Genomic DNA, 22,490 nt, shown 5'->3' on the forward strand with positions numbered 1-22,490 from the left:
ACTCAAAGACAATGTTGACAGTGAGGTTTTTTTTTTTTAAATATCACAGCAATTGGCTTCTTGCCATTGTCCATTTCTTCACACACACAATAATAATTGTAGTATTAGTTAAGGGCTTACTATGTGCCAAGCACTGTCCTAAGCCCTGGTGTAAATACAAGATAATCAGGTTCCATAAGAGGCTCACAGTGTAAGTAGAGGGGAGAACAGGTTTTGAATCCCCCATTTTACAAATGAGGGAACTTAGGCCCGGAGAGGTTAAGTGACTTACCCAAGGTCACACGGCTGGCAAGTGGCAGAAGAGGGATAAGAACCCAGGTCCTCTGACTTTCAGGCCCACGATCTTTCCACTAGCCCACACTGCCTCAACACTGAACCAGAAGGAGAGTGATGCAGGGGTGGTGGAACATCTGTGTTCCAGGATCTCATTGTTGGAATCACAATTAGTTCCTTAAACCTGTCAGACATTGAACACTGTAAGGCAGAACAAATTTTATTTTAATAATGACATCATCAACGGGAGGGATGGTTTCTGAACTCAGGTTTGCTATTCTATTTTTACCCAAAAGACTTAGAATTGTGTACTTAATTATATGAGTGATATGGTACATTCATGTGATAGCAAATAAAAGAAATTCCACTGACATAAAAATTAGATAAAATGTTATAAATACATTACATAAAGAACTGTGCTATAATACTTTAATGATGTACATTTCCCAATCTACACAACAGCTCAAACGTAAAGGCAAATTTTAACCCCTTCTTTTCCATAAAATGAACTTATGGATGGATCTGATTGTGCAACTGTCCAACTTTAAGCTCTTCCCTCTTAACCAAAATTATTTCCCTACTTATTCAGAAATCTTGTACACCCACTCCTGACTCTCTAGTCCCCAAAATTCACTTCCTCCACTCGGGTATGGTCCTGTCACTGTACCCTCTCTTGTATCCTGACAAGCCCTGTTTTTGAAATTATTTTCTCTCTTTCCCTGTCTCTTCCCTGGTTGCCATCAATCAATCCAATCAATCAATCAATCAATCAGTTATATTTATTGAGCATTTACTGTGTTCAAAGCACTTGAGAAAGTGCAGTACAACAAAGTTGGTAGAAACAATTCCTGCCCACAAGGACCTAGCAGTGTTCTGGGGGGAAACAGATGTTAAAATAAATTATAGATAGGGGAAATAGTAGCTGGAGTGAGTATCAAAATAAAGGTAACAATAAAAATAATGATAATAATAATTATGGTACTTGTTAAGCACTTATTATGTGTCCTGCACTGTTGTAAGTACTGGGGTAGATACAAGTCAGTCAGTTTGGATACAGTCCCTGCCACACATGGGACTCACATTCTTAATCCCCAGTTTACAGATGAGATAACTGAGACCCAGAGAAGTTAGGTGACTTACCCAAGGTCACACTGCAGATGTGTGGCGGACCTGGGATTAGATCAGGTCTTTTTGATTCCCAGGCCTGTGCTCTATCTGCTAAACCACGTGGCTTCAAAAAGCTTAAGGGGGAACACAGCCAAGTGCAAAGTCAGCACACTGGGGAGAAGAGGAGAAATGGGCACTTAGGGAAGGCCTCTTGGAGAAGAAGTGATTTTAGGGGGGTTGTGAAGTGAATAGAGTGGTGGACAGTGCGCTATGAAGGGGGAGGGAATACCAGGACTAAGAGAAAACGTGGGTTGTGTTACAGTTCATAGGTTGGCGCTAGAGAATGGAGTCAGTAGACTAGGTTGTAATTGAAGATCTACGAGGTAAGGTAAGAGGGGGTAAGCTGACTAAATGCCTTAAATCTGTTGCTAAGGAATTTCTGTTTGACATGGAGGTGGATGGGAAACCGCTGGAGGTTCTTGAGGAGTAGGGAGATATGGACTGAATGTGTTTTCAGACAAAACGAACTGGGCAGCAGAGTGAAGAAAGGACTGGACTGGGGAGAGACAGGAGGCAGTGAGGTCAGGGAGGAAGCTGATTCAGTAGTCAAGGCAAGAAATGTTAAGTGTTTGAATCGGTTGAAGCTCTCCCCTCTCAATCAATCAATCAATCAATCAATCGTATTTATTGAGCGCTTACTATGTGCAGAGCACTGTACTAAGCGCTTGGGAAGTACAAATTGGCATCACATAGAGACAGTCCCTACCCAACAGTGGGCTCACAGTCTAAAAGGGGGAGACAGAGAACAGAACCAAACATACCAACAAAATAAAATAAGTAGAATAGGTCAGCTCCAAGTATCTGAACTAGATCAGACTGGTTGAGGAGTAAAGGAAGACTTGAAAGGGATCACTAACTTGTCCTCTTGCTAATCCCTTCTGTTCCCTGAGATTGTCCTCCTGATGTGGAAGTCCGGGGGGCCCAAGTGGGAAAGAGGGGAGGGCAATGGTGGTCCGATCCTGGGCCCCCCCACCCGACTCAGCCATCCTGGCTCCCATGGCTACGGTGGGTATCATGGAGAAGCAAAGATGCCATGGGGGAAGGGGCTGAATTGGCCAAGAATAACTGTTAAAAGCACTGGGAAGCAGAGGAGATGAGGAGGTGTGTGGACACTTTGAGGACATGGACACTGTGGGGGATAAAGATATGAGAAGTTGATAAATGAGGAAACTGAGGAGAGCAGAGGAAGGTTTGAAGAAGGGCAGGGGGAGGAGATGGTGGGGATGCGGAGAGTTGTGGGCCGAGATTTTGTCTCCCAAATGCTGAGTACAAAGCTTTGCACACACTACATACTCAATAAATGTTATTGATGATGATGACGAAGGGGAGGAGAAGGAGCAGTGTTACAAAGCTGATCGCCAGAGTCAGTCAACAGGGAGGATGCACTTGTCCATCTTATCTCCAAGGAAGCTCTAGTCTCCTGCAGGTAATAAATGGACTAAGTGTTTATGGCATCTGATTCTCACATGCCAACCCTGACTTTTCCAAGGTACTTTTAAGATTTATTGCTTAGTGATATCCCCTTGGGCCTTAGGGTCCATGGCTATTTACAGCCAGAATAGGGATTTTCTTGAGGATTTTAGCTGGCAAGCCTGCCAAATTGCCCTTGGAACTTGTTTCCACCACCCCATGACTCTTGTATATGGAACCTTCAGAGGGCACAGGTGGCTTTGGGCAGATCAGCTCACTAGTTCTGTATTAGTTTCTAAGGTTGAAAGGCATTCCACAAACTCAAAACCATATCTCATAACAGCCATCTCTCCAAATCTGAGGGCTTCACAACCACCTTTTGTTCTAAATTGGATACATGCAATATGTACTGAGCACATAGTAGAATATGATAGAAACCGTAGACATGATTCCTCCCCTTCCAGAGGGAAGAGAAGCACTAAAATAAATTACAGATAGGAAGGAATATGGAGACTTTGTACTCCAGTGATTGGGTAGGTAAAATATGAACATAAGTGCTCTGGGAGGTGGAGAGATTCATTCAATTCATTCAATCGTATTTATTAAACACTTACTGTGTGCAAAACACTGCACTAGGCTCTTGGGAGAGTACAATAAAACAATAAAAAGACACAATCCCTGACCAAAATGAGTTTACATTTACATCACTTACAGCACGGAAGTGATGAAATGATAGTTGGAGTTTATAAACTGGGGAGATTAGAAATGAATCGGGAAAGGCCACCTGGAAGAGATGCAATTTTAGAAGGGCTTTGATGAGGGGAAGAGCTGTGGATTTGTGAACGTGAAGAGAGAGGGAATTCCAGGCATATGGAAGGAAAAAAGCAAAAGGTTGGTGGCAAACAGGTGAGAATGAAGCACAGTGAGTAATAATCAATCAGTCGTTTTTACTGAGCACCTACTGTGTGCAGAGCACTGTGGCAAGCACCTGGTAGAGTACAATATAACAGAGTTGGTGGGCATGTTCCCTGCCCACGCATCATGGGCAGCATCATCCCCAGTGCTTAGCTCAGTGCTTGGCACTTAGTAAGCAATTAAGAAGCATTTATCACTATCATTATTATTCCTTAGACTGGAAGCTTGTGTCTAGACTGTAACCAGGAGAGGACGGAGTCTATGAAGCCAAGGTTGGATAGCATGTTGAGGAGAATGGGATGGTCGACAGTGTGAAAGGCAGCTGAGAGGTCGAGGAGGATTAGGATAGAGTAGGAGCCATTGGATTTGGCAAGAAGGAGGCCATTGGAGACCTTTGAGAGGACAGTTTCGGTGGAGTGGAGGGGGAGGAAGCCAGATTGGAGTGGGTCCAGGAGAGAGTTGGAGTTGAGGAATTCGAGGCAGTGAGTGTAGACGACTCGGTCTAGGAGTTTGGAAAAGAAGGGTAGGAGGGAGATAGGGCATTAACTGGAGCAGGCAGTGGGGCCAAGAGAGTTTTTTTTTAGCATGGGGGAGATGGCATGTTTGAAAGCAGAAGCTGTTGGAGACTGAGTGGTTGAAGATGGAAGTTTAAGGAGGAGAGGAGGGAAGGGGTGAGAGTTTTTATAAGGTGAGAGGGAATGGGGTCCGAAGCACAGGTGGAGGGGGTGGCACTCAAGAGGAGGGAGGAGCTCTCCTCTGAAGATACTTAATAATGATGGCATTTATTAAGCGCTTACTATGTGCAAAGCACTGTTCTAAGCGCTAGGGAGGTTAAAAGGTGATCAGGTTGTCCCTCGGTGGGCTCACAGTCTTAATCCCCATTTTACAGATGAGGTAACTGAGGCCCAGAGAAGAAAAGTGACTTGCCCAAAGTCACACAGCTGACAATTGGCGGAGCGGGATTTGGACCCATGACCTCTGACTCCGAAGCCCGTTCTCTTTCCACTGAGCCACGCAGCTTCTCTAAGATACTTCTGGGAAGCATGGGAAAGTAGAGGAGGGGGTTGAGAGCTGAAGGGGATGGAGAAGGGGAAGGGGTGACTTTGTGGAGCTCAGTCCTGATAGTGTTAATTGAGAAGCAGTGTGGCTTAGTGGAAAGAGCACAGACTTGGGAGTCAGAGGTCATGGGTTCTAATCCCGACTCTGCCACTTGTCAGCTCTGCGACTTTGGGCAAGTCACTTAACTTCTCTGTGTCTCAGTTACTTCAGCTGCAAAATGGGGATTAAGACTGTGAGCCCCAGGTGGGGACAACCTAATTACCTTATATCTACTCCAGTGCTTAGAACAGTGGTTGGCACATAGTAAGCACTTAACAAATACCATTATTATTATTATTATTATTATTATTATTATTTTTAATTGTCCTAATGAAGTAGGTGGCCAGATTGTGGGGGTGAAGGATGGAGGAGGGGGAGGAACAGTGGGCCTGAGGAGGGAGTTGAGTGTCTGGAAAAGCTGATGGGGGTGATGGGCATAGGTGTCAGTAAGGGAAGAAAAATAGTTTTGCCTGGCAGAGGAGAGGGCAGAGTTAAGGCAGGAAAGGTGATAATCAGGTCAGACGCAATTTCTGTCACATAATGAAGCTCACAGTATAATAAGGAAGGAGAACTGGCATTGAATCCCCATTTTACAGATGAGGAAATTGAGAACCAGAGATGTTAAGTGACTTGCCCCACATCACACTGCAAGCAAGTGGCAGAGCTGGAATTAGAACTCAGGTTCCTGAACTCCCAGACCTGTGCTTTTCCCATTAGGTCATGCCGCTTCCCGTAGCAGGTTGGCTAGAACCCACACCACACACTTTACTCCTCTAACGTCAACCTACTCAGTTACCTCAGTTTCCTCTATCTCTCCGCCAACTCCTTGTTCATATCTTCCCTCTGGCCTGGAACTCTATCCCCGTTCACCGACGACAGACCACACCTTTCCCCACCTTCAAAGCTCTATTAAAATCAACTCTCTAAACTGTAAGCTTATTGTTTAAGGGTATGTGTGTACCAACTTGGTTGTATTCTACCCTCCCAAGTGCTTAGTATAGTGTTTTGCACATAGTAAGCACCACTGATTAATCTCCTCTCTGAGGCTCTCCTCGACAGAGCTTTCCTTTCCCCTCCTCCCTATCTCTTTTGCGTCATCTACCCTCTTGGATCTTTACCCTTTAAGCACTTGATATCCACCCACCCTCAGCACCATATCACTTACGTACATTGTTGTCAATTATTTGAATGTCTGTCTGCCCCTCTAGACTGTAAGCTCCTTGCAGGCAAAGAAAGTGTCTACCAACTCTTTGTACTGTACACCTCCAAGTGCTTAGTACAGTGCCATGCACACAGTAAGCACACATTCAATACCATTGTTTGAGCGATTGATTTCCTCCTTGAAACGTCAGTCTTTTTGGTCAGCCCCCCAAAATCTTCTTGTCTGGGGGGTTACTAGACATTGTGTCATCCAGGTCCCAGAATTCAGTGGCTGTGTTCAGGTGTATGTCACCGATGGGAAGCGTCTCAGTTGTGTGCAGTCCTTGCCAACTGCAGGCTGGTACACAGTCGTGGTTTTCTTCAGGCTACTTGCCCATGCAGAGCACTTTGATGATTCTGAAAATGGTTTCCTAATCACATGCAAGTCTTTTCGTGTGCGTGCGTCTTCCAAAGTACATGCACGTATGAATGCTTCTCTTTGCAGTTATCCCACTCAGGAAAAGACATGGGACCAGATAACAAAAGCGATCTCCAGTCAACTTTTGAGTATTATTTGAAGAACTCCCTCCGCCTGATTTTCTTTTCAATCTTAACGTCGGCGCAGCTTTTCTTGCTATCCTTCTAAACGTTGCCACATATATTCAAAGTTAGGAAATCTAAAACGAAAGACAGCGTTACTGAGGATATCCGGATTTGTTTGCCTTTTCACTCTGTATTTTATAAGTTTGGGATTTATATCCATGACTACGATGCTCAGCATTAGTTCGGATTATGGTATGGGTGGTTCATTCCCCAAACTGACAATTGCATTGGGGAAATATAAAAATCAGTGATTCAGGCAGGCAATAACACAATGTTCCTCTCTGTTTTTAGCTAATTCCTGCAGATCCCAGAGGAATATTAACCCCTTCTTTTCAGACAAGCTGGAGGACACACAATAGTCATCCAAATAGAGTGGCCATCGGTGACTGTAGAGTCAGCCTAGGTGGCTCGTTGTGTGAGCAAGAGAAGTAGTCGGAAGCTCAGTTTTGATCCCACTGGAATTCCTAGGTGCCCCTCATTAACTTCCAAAGCCTCCCACATTTCCCCATGACATGATTGGAATTGGTCTGCCTCCAGGGTTGCTGGAAAGATCAGGCCCAGAACAGACTTGAAGAGAATCTCTGTTTTGGAATGTGACCCGGCTCAGGTTGGGTTGGGTCCCATCTGGGTCTACTCTGGCAGTCTACGATGCCCCAGGGACCAGGGGCATAAGCCAGGACAGAGAAACAGATCTGTACAGGGCACAGGGCATAGGCCCTTTCCTGTTTCTGCAGGGCTAGTGTATGATTTCTGGCTTGCAGAGCGGATTCTGGCATACAATGGTAACTACAAAACACTTAATAATAATAATAATGGTATTTGTTAAGTGCTTACTCTATGCAAAGCACTGTTCTAAGCGCTGGAGAGGTTACAGGGTGACCAGGTTGTCCCACAGGGGGCTCACAGTCAATCCCCATTGTCCAGATGAGGGAACTGAGGCCCAGAGAAGTGAAGTGACTTGCCCAAAGTCACACAGCTGGTAAGTGGCAGAGCCGGGATTCAAACCCATGACCTCTGACTCCAAAGCCCGTGCTCTTTCCCACTAAGCCACGCTGCTTCTCTATTGCAATTATTTCAATTATTTCACTTCATTGCAAGTATTGAAAAATACAGTTCAGCTGCATGGACTGCATTCAATCATTCATTCAATCAGATTTATTGAGCACTTACTGTGTGCACAACACTTTAATAAGCACCTGGAAGAGTACAATACAAGAACAAACAGACACATTCCTTGCCCACACAGGGTCTGAATCAATTAGACTAGAAAGTAGTAGCAGAACAGTACAGGTCTATGAGTTCTCCTCCCTCTTCCGTTTAGGGTTTGTACTGAGATGGGAAAGTTAAGCAGAGGAGAAGATTTAAGAGGCAAGATGAGTTCAATTTCCTAGCTCACTGTGGGCAGGGAACATGTCTACAAGCTCAGTTATACTGTATACTCTCCAAAATGCTTAGTACAGTGCTCTGCAAACAGTAAGCACTCAATAAATACCATTGGTTGATCAATTGATCGATTGGGTTGCTGGTGGAACATATATTGAGAGAGACGTCCTGGAGGTGGAAGGAAATGTGAAATTTCAGAAGACAGAGCAGGGCTTGTGAGGTAGATTTAGTATTCGCCAGCATATTCACCAGCATAGAGGTGGTAATGTGAGCCATGAGCTCCCCAAGGGATTAAGGGTATTAGACTGAGAAGAGAGGGGAACCCAAAACTGAGCCTTTAGAGGCCCTCATAAATAGGAAGAGGGAGTAAAAAAAAAAAAATAAAATCAATCAATGGACTGAGAAGGATTGGCTAGAAGGGAAGGAGAAAGACCAGAAGAAGAAATTTGTCCATAATGATTTACATACCCTACTATTAAACACAGACTCAATTACTCATCCATTTCTCCTTCTTATCTATAAATTGTTTGACTGCGTGACTACCCCTCACGGTTGTAATATCATTGAAAGCAGGCACTCTTTTGAACTCTTGAAAGCATTTAGTTCAGTGTTCTGCACACAGTTGGCTCTCAATAAATACAAATGATGGCTATAGAATATTGGTGGAGGCAAAAGGGTCTTTTTCTGCATCCCCTTTCCCTATCAGTCAATCAATAATCTGCTGAGTCCATTATCACCCACATCATTACTGTTATTACTCTTAAAGTTGTCCCACAAATAGAATTCCTCAAAATTCCACATCCCATCCATTCTCCCAACTTTATCTTCCCTATAGAGCTTATAGCCTTTCAGCCCTGTTCATTAGATTTTTTTCCCTCCCCTAAGGCTCAGAGCTGCTAATTACATCAAGCTCCCCGTCGTCTTCCAGGCTCCTGGTCCATTTTATTTTTTTTTAGGTTTCTGGTATTAATTCAGTTGTTTTTATGTAGTCTGTTTTTTCTTTTTCTTTCTTGCCATTGTTCATATCTGAAAAGCTGATTTGCCCTCCTTATTTACCTCAAATATGTCTTTAAATTCCTTCTGGACTTTTTCAATCAATCAATCGATGGTATTTATTGAGCACTTACTATGTACAGAGCACTGAACTGAGCACTTGGGAGAGTACAACCTTCCCATCCTTCTCTGACCTTGCCTGCATTATTGACAGTAATTCTGTAATCTGTCCAGAAAACCTGTAAGTGAACTTCCTCAACTCCCTTATATCAATGATACTAACATCTACCACCCCTCTCAGGGGCGAACCTGAAGAGTTTCCAGTACTCTACCAGATTCAACTATGGGAGGGAGAGTTAAGCAGAGGCCTGTCCATTCCATTCCTAGCTTGGGCAGTGGCTAGCGAGTGGAAGCCAATCTGTGTCAAGTCAAAACTCACCAGTGCTGGGCAGCGGCGGCATACGAGAGAGTCAAGGGTGGAGACTCAAGTTTACTGCATGGAAGGAGGCCATGGTAAACCACTTTCGGATTTTGACCGGAGAGATGTGTCCATTGAGTCTCCATGGGTTGGAAATGACTAGGCGGCATAAGACAAGACAAGGTCTACCAATATTATAGAGTCTGTCCGCCCCCCTGCTTTCTGTCTTTCTCCTCTCCCAAGTTATGCTGACTTTCCCTCTGGCAGGCAGGCCTTCACAAAATTGTGAAAAGGCAATGAAGGGAAGTTAAGAACAGAAGGAAATGTTAGCCACGTATGATAGTGCATCTCCATCTATTATGATGATGGCAAGAGGACTGCCATTACACATGCCTTCCAAGGAGCCCGCCGTTATTTTCAGAGACCAGAATACTGGCCTGGATGGATATTGTATATGGGAAGCAGCATGGCCTAGTGGATTTAGCACAGGCCTAGGAGTCAGAAAGACCTGGGTTCTAATCCTGGCTCCACCACTTGTCTGCTGTGTGACCCTGGGCAAGTTACTTAGCTTTTCTGTGCTTCATTTACCTCATCTGTAAAATGGGAATTAAGACTGTTAGCTCTATCTGAACTTAGACTGTGTTCCACGGGAATATCTTGCATTTATCCCAGTGCTTAGTATTCATTCATTCAATCATATTTATTGAGTGCTTACTGTGTGCAGAGCACTGTACTAAGTGCTTAGGAAGTACAAGTTGGCAACATAGAGAGACGGTCCCTACCCAACAGTGGGCTCACAGTCTAGAATAATAATAATAATAATGGCATTTATTAAGCGCTTACTATGTGCAAAGCACTGTTCTAAGCACTGGGGGGGGGGGATACAAGGTGATCAGGTTGTTCCACGTGGGGCTCACAGTCTTCATCCCCATTTTACAGATGAGGGAATTGAGGCTCAGAGTAGTTAAGTGGCTTGCCCAAGGTCACACAGCAGACATGTGGCGGAGCCGGGATTTGAACCCATGACCTCTGACTCCAAAGCCCATGCTATTTCCACTGAGCCATGCTGCTTCTCTTAGTACAGTGCCTGGAGCATAGTAAGTACTTAACAAATACCAGAATTGTTATTTTTATTATTATTATTGATTGCCTGTCTCATGCAAGTTAAGATAGTGGGGAAGTCATATCAGGAATGGACAGAAGACATTCCTTTTATCCCATTAAAAAATTGGAAAATCTGATTTTGGATAACAGACCAAAGTTGGTATTTCCAAGTAATGGTTTAATTTTTGGTGGGATATCTTGCTACTCTAAAGCTCAAACAAATTTTTAACAAGAAATATAATTCACACTCACCCCTAAATTTGCTCTAATTTATTTTACTATTTCTCTGAGTTGAATTATATATTATTTTATTTATTGCACACTAAACATAATTAACATATGTAGCCTTAAATTTATGGCTTCATCTTTTATGGATTTTCGTGGTTTTATGAACATCTACTAATTCTCAGTGTAATTAAAATGTCACCAACAAATCAACTTTGCCATCGCATACAACTATGCCATTTCTGTGCATATTTCAAAGTTTTTCTTAGATGTAAATTAAAGCTCCACTCTATTCACTTCTAGACGTGGTACCCAGAAATTATCATCTTGTTGGAGGATGGGTAAAGGAGATACTTATATGGTGATTCAAACAGAACTAGAGTTCAAAAACCTCAATTTTTCCAGTCTCCAACACCCCCATCCAACCATCTGAAGATACTTCTTACCATGACAGAGGCATGTGTGGTTTCCTCGAAATTAATGACTTGTTGAGCAGTTGATGTTCTGAGGTAATCTACTTTGTCATCAATGGGGCTCATGTGCTGAGGTCACTTTCAGGCTTAGAGACAGAAAAGGGAAATAACACTGACATCTTGATTCTTCTGCTGAGTAATTTCGAGGACATTAAAATATGCCCTATCCCACCATTCCACCTTAAGAGCAAAACTCATATCTGCTTAAAAATTATTTTTGTTTCATTTATCCTGCCTAAGGACAGAATTCCTGTGTAAATCTCTTAAACTTGAGCTATTTGGTATATTGTACCCTGAAAAAATACTTCCTATCAGCAAGTGTATGTTTTAGGCAGTGCAATTTTCCTTTTCTTTTACGTTCATTGGCTTTTAGAAATGTTTGTACTCCAGTTATCAAGATGATCAGAAACAGCAGATGACAGTTGCACCTGAACTTTCAATCAAATTCTTCTGATTGACTTAGAAAACTTAGGAAATGTATAGCAAGTTGACATTAGAGGCATTGTAATAAACCTTAAAGTGCTCCTGACTAGAAATCTTGAACATGTGGAACTTCTTTGAGAAGATATATACTACAACTGTGCTAATAACATATCTAATGAAGTTAAGACGTACCATTTCGAGAGAAAGCAGCATGGACCTGGGCGTCTTAGGTTTCTAATCTTGAGCAAGTCACTTGGGCAAGTCACTAAACTTCTCAGTGTCCCCATTTGTGAAATAGGGATTCAATACCTGTTATACTGAGAGCCCTCTTTGGGACAGAGACTCTGTCTGACCGGATTATCTTGTAGCTTACCCCAGTGCTTGGCTCAAAGTGAGAGCCTAACATATATCAAAATCATTATTATTTTCCCCTGCTATTCAAATATGAAGTTATCCAATGTTAATACTAGTTTCCAGTAACTGAAGTCATTCATTTTCCAACACCAGTGTAACTGTAGGCAGGCAAAAAGATTTCAGTTACTGAAGTCGCTTTCACTGGTTCAGTGGGTTGGGCAAAAGGAGACTTTGGAAACCTTTCCTCCTTGCCTAGACCAGTTACCACAGCTCCATATATTACAGCAGTCAGTCCTCTGCAATATGAGAAAATGTTGCTGATGAAAAACTCTGCTTAGTTCAGTATTCGTTTTCATCCACCCCTGCCATAGTTTTACATTGTTATTCATAATCAATTTCTACATCGATATGCTGTGGATTCCAGAAGCCATTTTCCCCTGGCGCATTCTCAGCATTCTATTTACTCTCTTGAGTAGAATTAATTTTACTCTCACTTTTGTGTTTAACTTACTAAAGGTGTCTTACTCCTTTTCCTGGGAAAATAAACACAGATCCAGAACATTAAAGCAAACAGGAGCCATTCCAGTGTGAAAACGGGAGCCAGTGAACAAAAACTACTTCACAAACAGAATCAAGTTATCCTAATGCTTGTTCTTATTGATCATAAAGAGCAGACTCAAATTGATCGGAAGACCTGAGCCTAGATAGGAAGTTCTTGTGGTGAGACGGCTGAAATGGTTAGCCTGGAAAACCTCTCAACTACTTCCTGTAGTCCCCTGAGCGCCCCAGCACTGCAGAATGGGAGGAGACTCCGAATAAAGGATTTCTTAGTCTTTTCTACACACCGGTCAAAGAGGTTCAGTAAATGGCATGTGATTCAGTCCTGGATGATTTCAGTTCCTTGAGCAAACTCAGATAAAGTTAAAAAAAAAAAGTTTCCCCTGCTTATGCTGGATAGAGTCCCATGGAAATGAGAGGCTACAGTCAAGTGAAGTTTCCTAGGTAGAGTTAACCAAAATCTGACATTTTGTTAAAATGATTCAACAAGCAACAGCCTCAGGGTTAGGCCAAATAGCTTCCACATATATGACCTTTGGTGTCCAGGAAAAGTTCTCCAAAGACATCAATCGCTGTGGCTTGTGAATTAACTGGATTTCAAAAATTTTCCACTGGGCAGGCGACTCTTATGTGTACCCAGCAAATGCGACAGACTAATTAAAGTATAGAACGGTTCTTTAAGGTTAAAACCGATGCTTCTGAGGGTGATTCGATCCATCCATGTGGGTGTGGCCTGGATGAGACACAGTCCATTTCAGACTCTTTGCATGTAAAAGATCCTTGGCTGTGTCTGATGCATTGGCCAATTGCAGCACCTGATATTTCTTTTTGAATCTGCCATGGTCCAAAAGCCCCTGTTCAAGGAAGGCAAACCCCTATTGGGATTACCATATCAGTCAATCAATCGATCATATTTATTAAGTGTTTACTGTGTGCAGAGCACTGTAGTAAGCTCTTGGGAGAGTACCATATAATTATATGGCATTGTTGGACACGTTCCCTGCCCACAGTGAGCGTACAGTCTAGAGCGGGAGACAGACATTACTATAAAGAAATAAATGTTAGATGTGTACATAAATGCCATGGGTACAAATTCAACTGCAAGAGCGATGGGCTAGAATGCCTCTTGCTTGTTCTTGTCTCCTAACCACCCATCTTCTGTCACATTGCATGATACTGTGCATCAGTATCTCATTAAAGCCTTTGTTCTGTCTTAGCCTATGCATACTCCATTTCTTCTCACCAAACAATGGTATTTTGGGTATCTTGCCATAATAGCCCCAGCCTGGGAGTCAGAGGACTTGGGTTCTAATTCCACCTTACCACTTGGCTGCTCTGTGACTTTGGGCCCATCACTTAAGTCCTCCATGCCTCAGATTCCTCATCAGCAAAATGCGGATTAAATGCCCGTTTCCCTCTTGCTGAGATTGTGAACACCATGTGGGACAGGGACTGTGTCTAACCTGGTTATTTCGCATCTACCTCACATAGTAAGCATTTACAAATCATTATTCATTTTCCTTGGATATCCCATCTGTCAATCATCTTGTTTTTCATTGGTTCTTGCCTTATTTTGCTAAAATGACTGGGTTGCGGTACTGCATTGTTGGTAAACCTGATAGGCCATTTTGATGTTCAGTGTGGCTACTGTGATGCTGATAAAATTATTCAGGAGATTGGATGTGCCTTCTGTGTTAGGTCTAAGTCTCCCAGGTTGTAGAAGTCGGTTTCCAATCCCGCTTCGTAGGCCTTTATCTACGAGGGTCCCATCAGGGATAGTGAAGCTACTATAAAATGGGGTGAACAGGCCAATGTGAGACTGATAGCTTGTCCAGGCCATATACACATACAAAGATTGTCCTTTTCTGTGCCATTGCATTTGTTGATTGCAGCTTCTGGTCTTGTTTAGACTACTGTCTCATGATCCTCTCAAAGCTTCTCCTCTAGGCAGGTGCATTTCTATCTTGATTGTAGTGTGTCTTGTTGCTATCTGCAACAGCTGCAATTGATCCATTAATAGATGGTATTTACTGACCACTTAATCAATCATTGGTATTTACTGAGCACCTACTGTGCACAGAAAACTGCACTAATCACTTGGCAGAGTACAGTACAACAGAATTCGTAGGCAGGTTCCCTACCCACAGTGAGTTTTTATAGTCCAGAGGGGGAGACATGCATTTATATAAATAAATCATTTATAATATATGAATTTATAGACATGTATATAAGTGCTGTGGGGTTGAAGGTGGGGTGTATACCAAAAGCCCCAGTCACAGATCCAAGTGCCTAGACATCTCCTTGTAGACTGTTAGCAACTTGTGGGCAGGGATTGTTTCTACCAACTCTGTTGTACTGTACTCTCCCAAGAGCTTAGTACAGGGCTCTGCACACAGTAAGTGATCGATAAATATGACTGACTGACTGACTGTTTGGTGTCAATATAGTCCCAAGTGATTTAATATCCAGTATACAAACTTTTATTCTGCACACATCTCACCTCTCTTCAAAAATCTTCAGTGATTAGTGCTTAAAACAATGCTCTCCCACTGCGAATGTCATCAAGCACTTAGCACAGTGTCTCAGTGCTTAATACAGTGCCTGGCATATAGTAAGTGCTTCACAAATACCACAATTATTATTATTAACTAAGCTATGGCGATAGTTTAGCTGAGCTGGTTTCCACCTGGTCAGCTCCAGAGGCCTGGGAATCAGAGAACTTGGGTTCTAATCTGGCTCTTCCACTTAACAATTGATCATAAAATAAATAAGTAAATAAATGAATTAATCAATAATAAAGGAATAATAGAGAAGCAACATGACCTAGTGGATACATTAAGAGCCTGGGAGTCAGATGGACATGGGTTCTAATCTCGGCTCCACCACCTGTCTGCTGTGTGACCTTAGGTAAGTTACTTTACTTCTCTGTGCCTCAGTTATCTCATCTGTAAAATGGAGATTAAGACTGTGAGCCTAATGTGGGACAGGGACTGTATCCAACCTGATTAACTTTAATCTACTCAAGCAATGGTAACTCTGAGCCTTCCAGCTCCAGTGGCTGGAGTCTTGGCTGCATTTTTCTTTTACCCATTCCTCCCCTCTCCATTTTTTGTTCTAGCTTCAGCAGTTTATCACACCTATCAGTCCAAAAATTAATCAATACTATTTATGGAGGGCTGACCATTGTACTTAGCACTTGGGAGAGTATCCTATGATAGAGTTGGTAGGTATAAATGCTGACCACAAAGAGCCAACAGTCTAGAGGAGAGAACTGTACAATGGCTTTGTACAAAGTGTCCAAAGAACTGCGTATACAGGCATTCTGTGGGGATACAATTGAACATTTTTCATTCCCCTCATTTCCAAGGATCATAAATCCCTTGAAAGCATTCCTCCAGCAAAACTCAGCATCCCCCTGCATACATGATAATAAGCATTTCATCCATTCTGCCAATGACAAAACATCGCCACATTCCTTCCAGCTCTGAGGTTCATTTCCACTCCACCCATATTGCTCCACTACTGAAAAGAAGAAAACCCTAATTACTAGTTTCTGCCTGGGAAGTTCTTGCAGTGGATACAGAATTGGCTTTGCTGGAAAGGGAATCATTATCGATCCTGTTTTCTCAGCCTCTTGGTCCCGTAGTGATTTTATGCAAGGGTGTGGTTTTCGAGGAGGCTGAATCAACGCCGATGAGGCAAGGAGGTTGAATGGAAAACCTTCACTGACCACACACTGAAAATCCATTTTAGCCATCCCAACCTTCCTCTGAATGTGCCTGCCAATATGGGAGTGATTCATGAACTGTAAGCTTAGTTCCGTCACTCTGAGGGAGTACCGAGGTCTGTTTAATGAATAATTACTCACAACTGAGTTGTAGGAGATCCTTCTCTGGGATGATGGAATTCCAACCTAGACTGTCTTGGCAGGAGAGAAACCTAGCAACTTTGAAATATTTAATGAGCTGAATCATGTTTTATGACAAAATAAAAGAGGATGGGAAAAATCAGTTGAGGGAGATCCAAAGCCTAGTCTGCCTAATTTAGAGGTTTCCTGTCAATCATTCATTCAATCAATGGTATTTGCTGAGTGTTTGCTGCCTGCAGAGCACTGTACTAACCACTTGTACATACAGATCTTCCCCTCCCACAAGGAGTTTACAGTCTAGAGAGGAGCTTACAGTGTAGAGTCATTTTCTCATCTCCAAGCCAAAGGATTTTTAAGCCTAATTTCCAGATTCATTTACATGAGGTGGCATGTTTTCTTGTTTGTTGTTCTTCTTTATACATTACAGGCTTTTCTTGAAGAAAGAAAAAAAAATCCTGTTCTCGCTAGATTCTATTCATGGATACATTTAATCATATTTATTGAGTGCGCAGAACACTGTGCTAAGTGCTTGGAAAGCATAATTCAGCAATGAAGAGAGACAATACCCACCCACACTGGGCTTTCAATCTAGAAGGGGGGAGACAGACATTAAAACAAGTAAACAGATAAATAAATGATTTATTTAGATTCTATATTAAGGGCAAGGATAATGTCTATCTATTATCTACAATAATGTCTATCTGTTATCTATTATCTATGATCTATTAATATCATATCTATTAAATACAATTGATGATGACCTACTCTATAGGCTGTAGACCCGTTATGGGCAGGGAACGGGTCTGTTAATTCTGTAACATTACATTCTCCCAATTGTTTAGTACAGTGCTCTGCACAGAGTAAGTGCTCAATAAATATGATTGATTACTATACCCTCCCAAGTGCTTTGAACAACAACCTGCACCCAATAAGTGCTCAGCAAATAGCAGTGATTGATTACCTTCAAATTCAATCAGATAGTTGGCTTTATTCTCTGCTTTTGATGCTTAGAAACACACAAACTGTGCCACTACTCCAGCTTTAGTGAGAATAGTTTAGATAAGAACGGTGAGTTGCAACCATATTGAAAATATTCCTCCTTTCCCCCTGCCACAAAAGGAGATCACTTTCAAAGTCCACCCTAAATCACTGAACCCCATTTACTTTGGAAAAAAAATACTGGAAATATTGGGATGGGAAATTGGAAAATAGAATGCTGGAAAAACTACCCTCCAACCAGTGTGATTTGGATCCTGTCTCTAGCTGACCAAGGAAAGAAAGTGAGAAGCACTTGAGACCTGCAGATTCAAGTGGTAAACATCCTGAATAGCTACTTCATTGAACCAATTGACTAACCACTATGAAACATAGAGTCGTCAGGTTTATTAAGGAGCAATTCTTTGATGACAGCTTCCTCGTTAACAGTTTCACAGCCTCCAACTTCCTTTACTTTGGTGATATAGGGGAGGCAGCAGAAAGACCATGGAGTCAGAAGCGGGGTTTCTAGTCCGAGCTCTGGCGCTGACTTTCTTGGGGCCTTGGACAACTCACTTCTTATTATTGTATGTGTTAATAATAATGAAATAATGTTTCAAGCACTGTTCAAGCTACTCAGGTTGGCCCACATGGGGCTCACGGCCTGAGGAGGGAGATGGCTATTGAATCCCCATTTTACAGATGAGGACACTGAGATCCAGAAAAGTTGAGTGACATGCCCAAGGTCACACAGCAGGCAAGTGGGAGAGTCAAGATTAGAACTCAGGTCCTTTGACATCCAGGCCAGGGCTTTTTCCACTAGGGCACCCTGCTTCTTCACTTGCTGGGCAGCTGTTTCCTCATCTGTATAAAGAACACGCAGTGAATGCTTAAGAACTGCTCATGGCTACACTACTATATCATTCTCCTCATTGGTATATCATTTTTTCAGTGTCTACTACAAACACTAGTTTCTTAATCATCATTCTGAAACACTGATCAGCACATTTCTCCTCAGACTGAACAAACCTACAGTGGTTACCAATATCCCTCCTTGATGAGTAAAAACTTATCCATTTCAAGGCTCTCCACAATCTTTCCCTTCAGATTTCAGTTATCTTCACCTGCTATTAATCAGCTTTTGCCTTCCAACTGTGTCTCAACTTTGACTGTCCCACCTCTAACTCCTTGATCACTCTGTTCTCCCTATACCTTATTTTGGAAAACCTGCCCAAATCTGCCACCCCACAACTCTCCCCGTCACCAAACTCCTCCTCAAATCCTTTCAGGAAGATTTCCCTGATTAACTCCCAATACATCAAATTATCAACCTTTGTATGTGCGCAATTATCATTTATTATTTGCCCTTACTTATTAAGCTTCTACTATTGCCAATTAAATTTTTAATTGACACTTCATCTTGACATAGCCATCCTACTGCTTACCCTAGTTTGTTCTTCCTCCTGCTCCTGCTAAACTAGTAAATCATTTTTTGTCCATTGTATTCCTGGAGGGTAGGAACTTGTCTTTGCCTCTTGGTTACCCTCCCGATAGCTCAATACAGTGTCCTACCCTCAATAAGTACTCAATAATTACCAATGATTGATTGATGCCCTCTAGACTGTAAGCTCACTGTGGGCAGGAATGTTCATTCATTCATTCAATCATATTTATTGAGCGCTCACTGTGTGCAGAGCACTCTACTAAGTGCTTGGGAAGTACAAGATGGTAACATATAGAGACGGTCCCTACCCAACAATGGGCTCACAGTCTAGAAGGGGGAGATAGACAACAAAACAAAACATGTGGACAGGTGTCAAGTCATCAGTACAAACAGAATTAAAGCTAAATGCACATCATTAATAAGATAAATAGAATAGTAAATATGTACAAGTAAAACAAATAGGTAATAAATCTGTACAAATGTATATTCAGGTGCTGTGGGGAGGGGAAGGAGGTAGGGTGGGGGGGATGGGGAGGAGGAGAGGAAAAAGGGGGCTCAGTCTGGGAAGGCCTCCTGGAGGAGGTGAGCTCTCAGTAGGGCTTTGAAGGGAGGAAGAGAGCTAGCTTGGCGGATGTGCAGAGGGAGGGCATTTCAGGCCAGGGGAAGGACGTGGGCCGGGGTCGACGGCGGGACAGGCGAGAACGAGGTACAGTGAGGAGGTTAGCGGCAGAGGAGCGGAGGGTGCGGGCTGGGCTGGAGAAGAAGAGAAGGGAGGTGAGGTAGGAGGGGGCGAGGTGATGGAGAGCCTTGAAGCCGAGAGTGAGGAGTTTTTGCTTGATGCATAGGTTGACAGACAGCCACTGGAGATTTTTGAGGAGGGGAGTAACATGCCCAGAGCATTTCTGCGCAAAGATGATCTGGGCAGCAGCGTGAAGTATGGACTGAAGTGGGGAGAGACAGGAGGATGGGAGATCAGAGAGGAGGCTGATGCAGTAATCCAGTCGGTATAGGATGAGAGATTGAACGAGCAGGTTAGTGGTTTGGATGGAGAGGATAGGGCAGATCTTGGCGATGTTGTGGAGGTGAGACCAGCAGGTTTCAGTGACAGACTAGATGTGAGGGGTGAACGAAAGAGCAGAGTCGAGGATGACACCAAGGTTGCGGGCTTGTGAGATGGGAAGGATGGTAGTGCCGTCTGCAGTGACAGTAATATGTCTGTAATTGTACTCTCCCAAGTGCTTAGTCCGGTGCTCTGCACACAGTAAGTGCTCAATAAATACAATTGATTGATTGATCAATAGAATAATGATAATATTTGTTAAGCACTTACTGTGCTTAACTTAAGACTGCAAGCCCTCCATGGGACAGGGACTGTGTCCAACCCTATTTGCTTGCATCCACCCCAGTGCTTAGTACAGTGCCTGGCGCATAGTAAGCGCTTAACAAATACCATCAAAAATAGAAACTTACTATGTGTCAAGCACTGTTCTGAGAGCTGGGATAGGTACAGGCAAATCGTATTGGACACAGTCCCTGTCCCACATGGAGTTGACAGTCTAAATCCCCATTTGACGGATGAGGTAACTGAGGTGCAGAGAAATGACTTGCTCAAAGTCATGCAGCAGACAAATGGTGAAGCTGGGATCAGAACCCAAGTCCTTCTGACTCCAAGGCCATGCTGAAGAGTTCACTGAAGCTGACAGACCAGTCGGTGGGCAGCAGTTGGGATGGAAACTTAGGAGAAGATCTTGGCAGAACTGCAGGGGGCTTTAGAAGTTATTTCTAGGGTCTCTGACTCAGTGGGGCTAAAGACAGAGCTTGGTGATGTTTTGGGGGTCCAAGGTAGTCCATGTACACATATCATGGCTCCAGATTATTTAGGTGCTGCCTTTCTTGGAAGCAGAGGGTTGGATTTGATTGCTTTTTCCAGCTCCTTCCAATTCTATGATTCGAAAAGTCTCTGATTCTTTTATTTTGTTCTTTTTCTAGTGAGTCCTTTGAAGAATAATCAGAGCAGGAGGCTCAAAAGACTCCCTGGAAAAACAATGATTTCTTTAACCTAGCTATCTGATTACCTGAAGGAATTATCAACTTATTTAAATCTTAGCCCTTTGCCTATTCAACCTGCACATAAGCCAGAACAATTCCAGCTTCCACATTTGTATTTGTTGAAGGTAAAATGAGGTCTAAGAGCTGGCAGTGGTTAACAAAGGGATTATGGAATTGTAACCTTTCTTAGCAAAAATGAATTTGTCAAAATTGACCTTATCAATGAGAAATATTGCAGAAACTATTTGCATTATTATGGGCAAGTATCCTTCGTGTTACAGACCTAGTTTATTTATGAAAACAACAATCATTCTTTAATTACACAAATGATCCACAAACTTGCTTACCAGAATTGCTCTTTGATAAGGTTTAGAAAGCCACATAGTTAAGTCTGAGTACAAAAAAAAGAAGTTATCTAAGCAAGATTCCCTATAGCCTAAATGGAGAGGGATGTCATTTTTTTTCATACAACTGTAGCCTACTGTCTTTGTCAAGTGTTTTTTTTAATACTACAGTAATCAGTGATCTAGAGCAAATTGGAAAATACCACATAGCTATTTAATTTCTTCCCTTTTCAATGATTCCTCCCTTATCCCTGTCCCCTTCCCCCCCTCCCCACCTTCCCCCCTAGGAAAATGTCACTGCAATATCTCTGTCTGAACAGTTTTTGTCGGTTTCTTTTTGGGTCTTGCTCAGCTTTTGCATCCTGATGGGAATTTTAATGAACATAAAACAAAAGCAAGGGAGCAAAAGGGAGCCCAGTGTGTGAATCAGGTAGATGTGTGTATTCATTAGCACTGATTACCAACACTCCTTCTTATGCTATTGTAAGCAGCAATGCGAGTCAATCAGACGTGTCAGTGAAAAGGCACAGTCAAAAGGAGCCCCAACACTTTCTCCATGGTCGCTTCAAGGCTGGAATAAACTAAAGGTTTGTTCACAAGCATCCTAGAAAGGCTTGAAACCGACCACCAGTACCTCCACTCTCCTGTTTTCATGAGTGTGGACCTCTTAAGGATTTCGGAAATGAAAGTGCCCAGGAGAAATGAGTCCAGAGAAGGGTGAACAGCAATCCATGCGTCACCAGAGAACGAGTGTTTGTGTCTAGCCACGAGGAATAAACCACTCCCTTTGCAGCCTGGCCAATCCAGAGATAAAGATTTCTTTCTTTCTTCTTCTTCAGGATTTGACTGCAGACACAGGTTCTCAGTGTTTGGGAATACAGCTTACTTTACATCAGAAGCCAGGATGCCTATCATTTCCTGATGGGAGAACCGTATATGTTTGATTTAAAATATTGACTTAAGTCGAGGCCATGATCCTTGCCTGATTCCTATAAGCCCATGGCTGCAAAGGTCCTCAATATGCTGCGCAGACCCACAATAATAATAGTATTGTGCCAAGCACTGTACTAAGCACTGGGGTAGATGGAAGTGGGCTCGTTCCCCTCTCCATCCCCCCCATCTTACCTCCTTCCCTTCCCCACAGCACCTGCATATATGTATATATGTTTGTATATATTCATTTCTCTATTTATTTATTTATTTTACTTGTACATATCTATTCTATTTATTTGATTTTCTTGGTATGTTTTGTTTTGTTCTCTGTCTCCCCCTT

The 22,490-nt window shown here is 42.7% G+C and overlaps 1 non-coding gene across 1 annotated transcript; it reads left to right on the forward strand.

The window, feature by feature from the left end:
• Positions 1-9,273: 9,273 nt before the first annotated feature.
• Positions 9,274-9,411, forward strand: LOC119939850. The gene has a single exon (XR_005454812.1). It is a non-coding gene; the product is annotated as a small nucleolar RNA SNORA7 (small nucleolar RNA).
• The last annotated feature ends 13,079 nt before the right edge of the window (positions 9,412-22,490 follow it).

Source organism: Tachyglossus aculeatus, chromosome 17 (assembly GCF_015852505.1).
Source record: "Tachyglossus aculeatus isolate mTacAcu1 chromosome 17, mTacAcu1.pri, whole genome shotgun sequence".
In the NCBI taxonomy this organism is placed as follows: domain Eukaryota; kingdom Metazoa; phylum Chordata; class Mammalia; order Monotremata; family Tachyglossidae; genus Tachyglossus; species Tachyglossus aculeatus.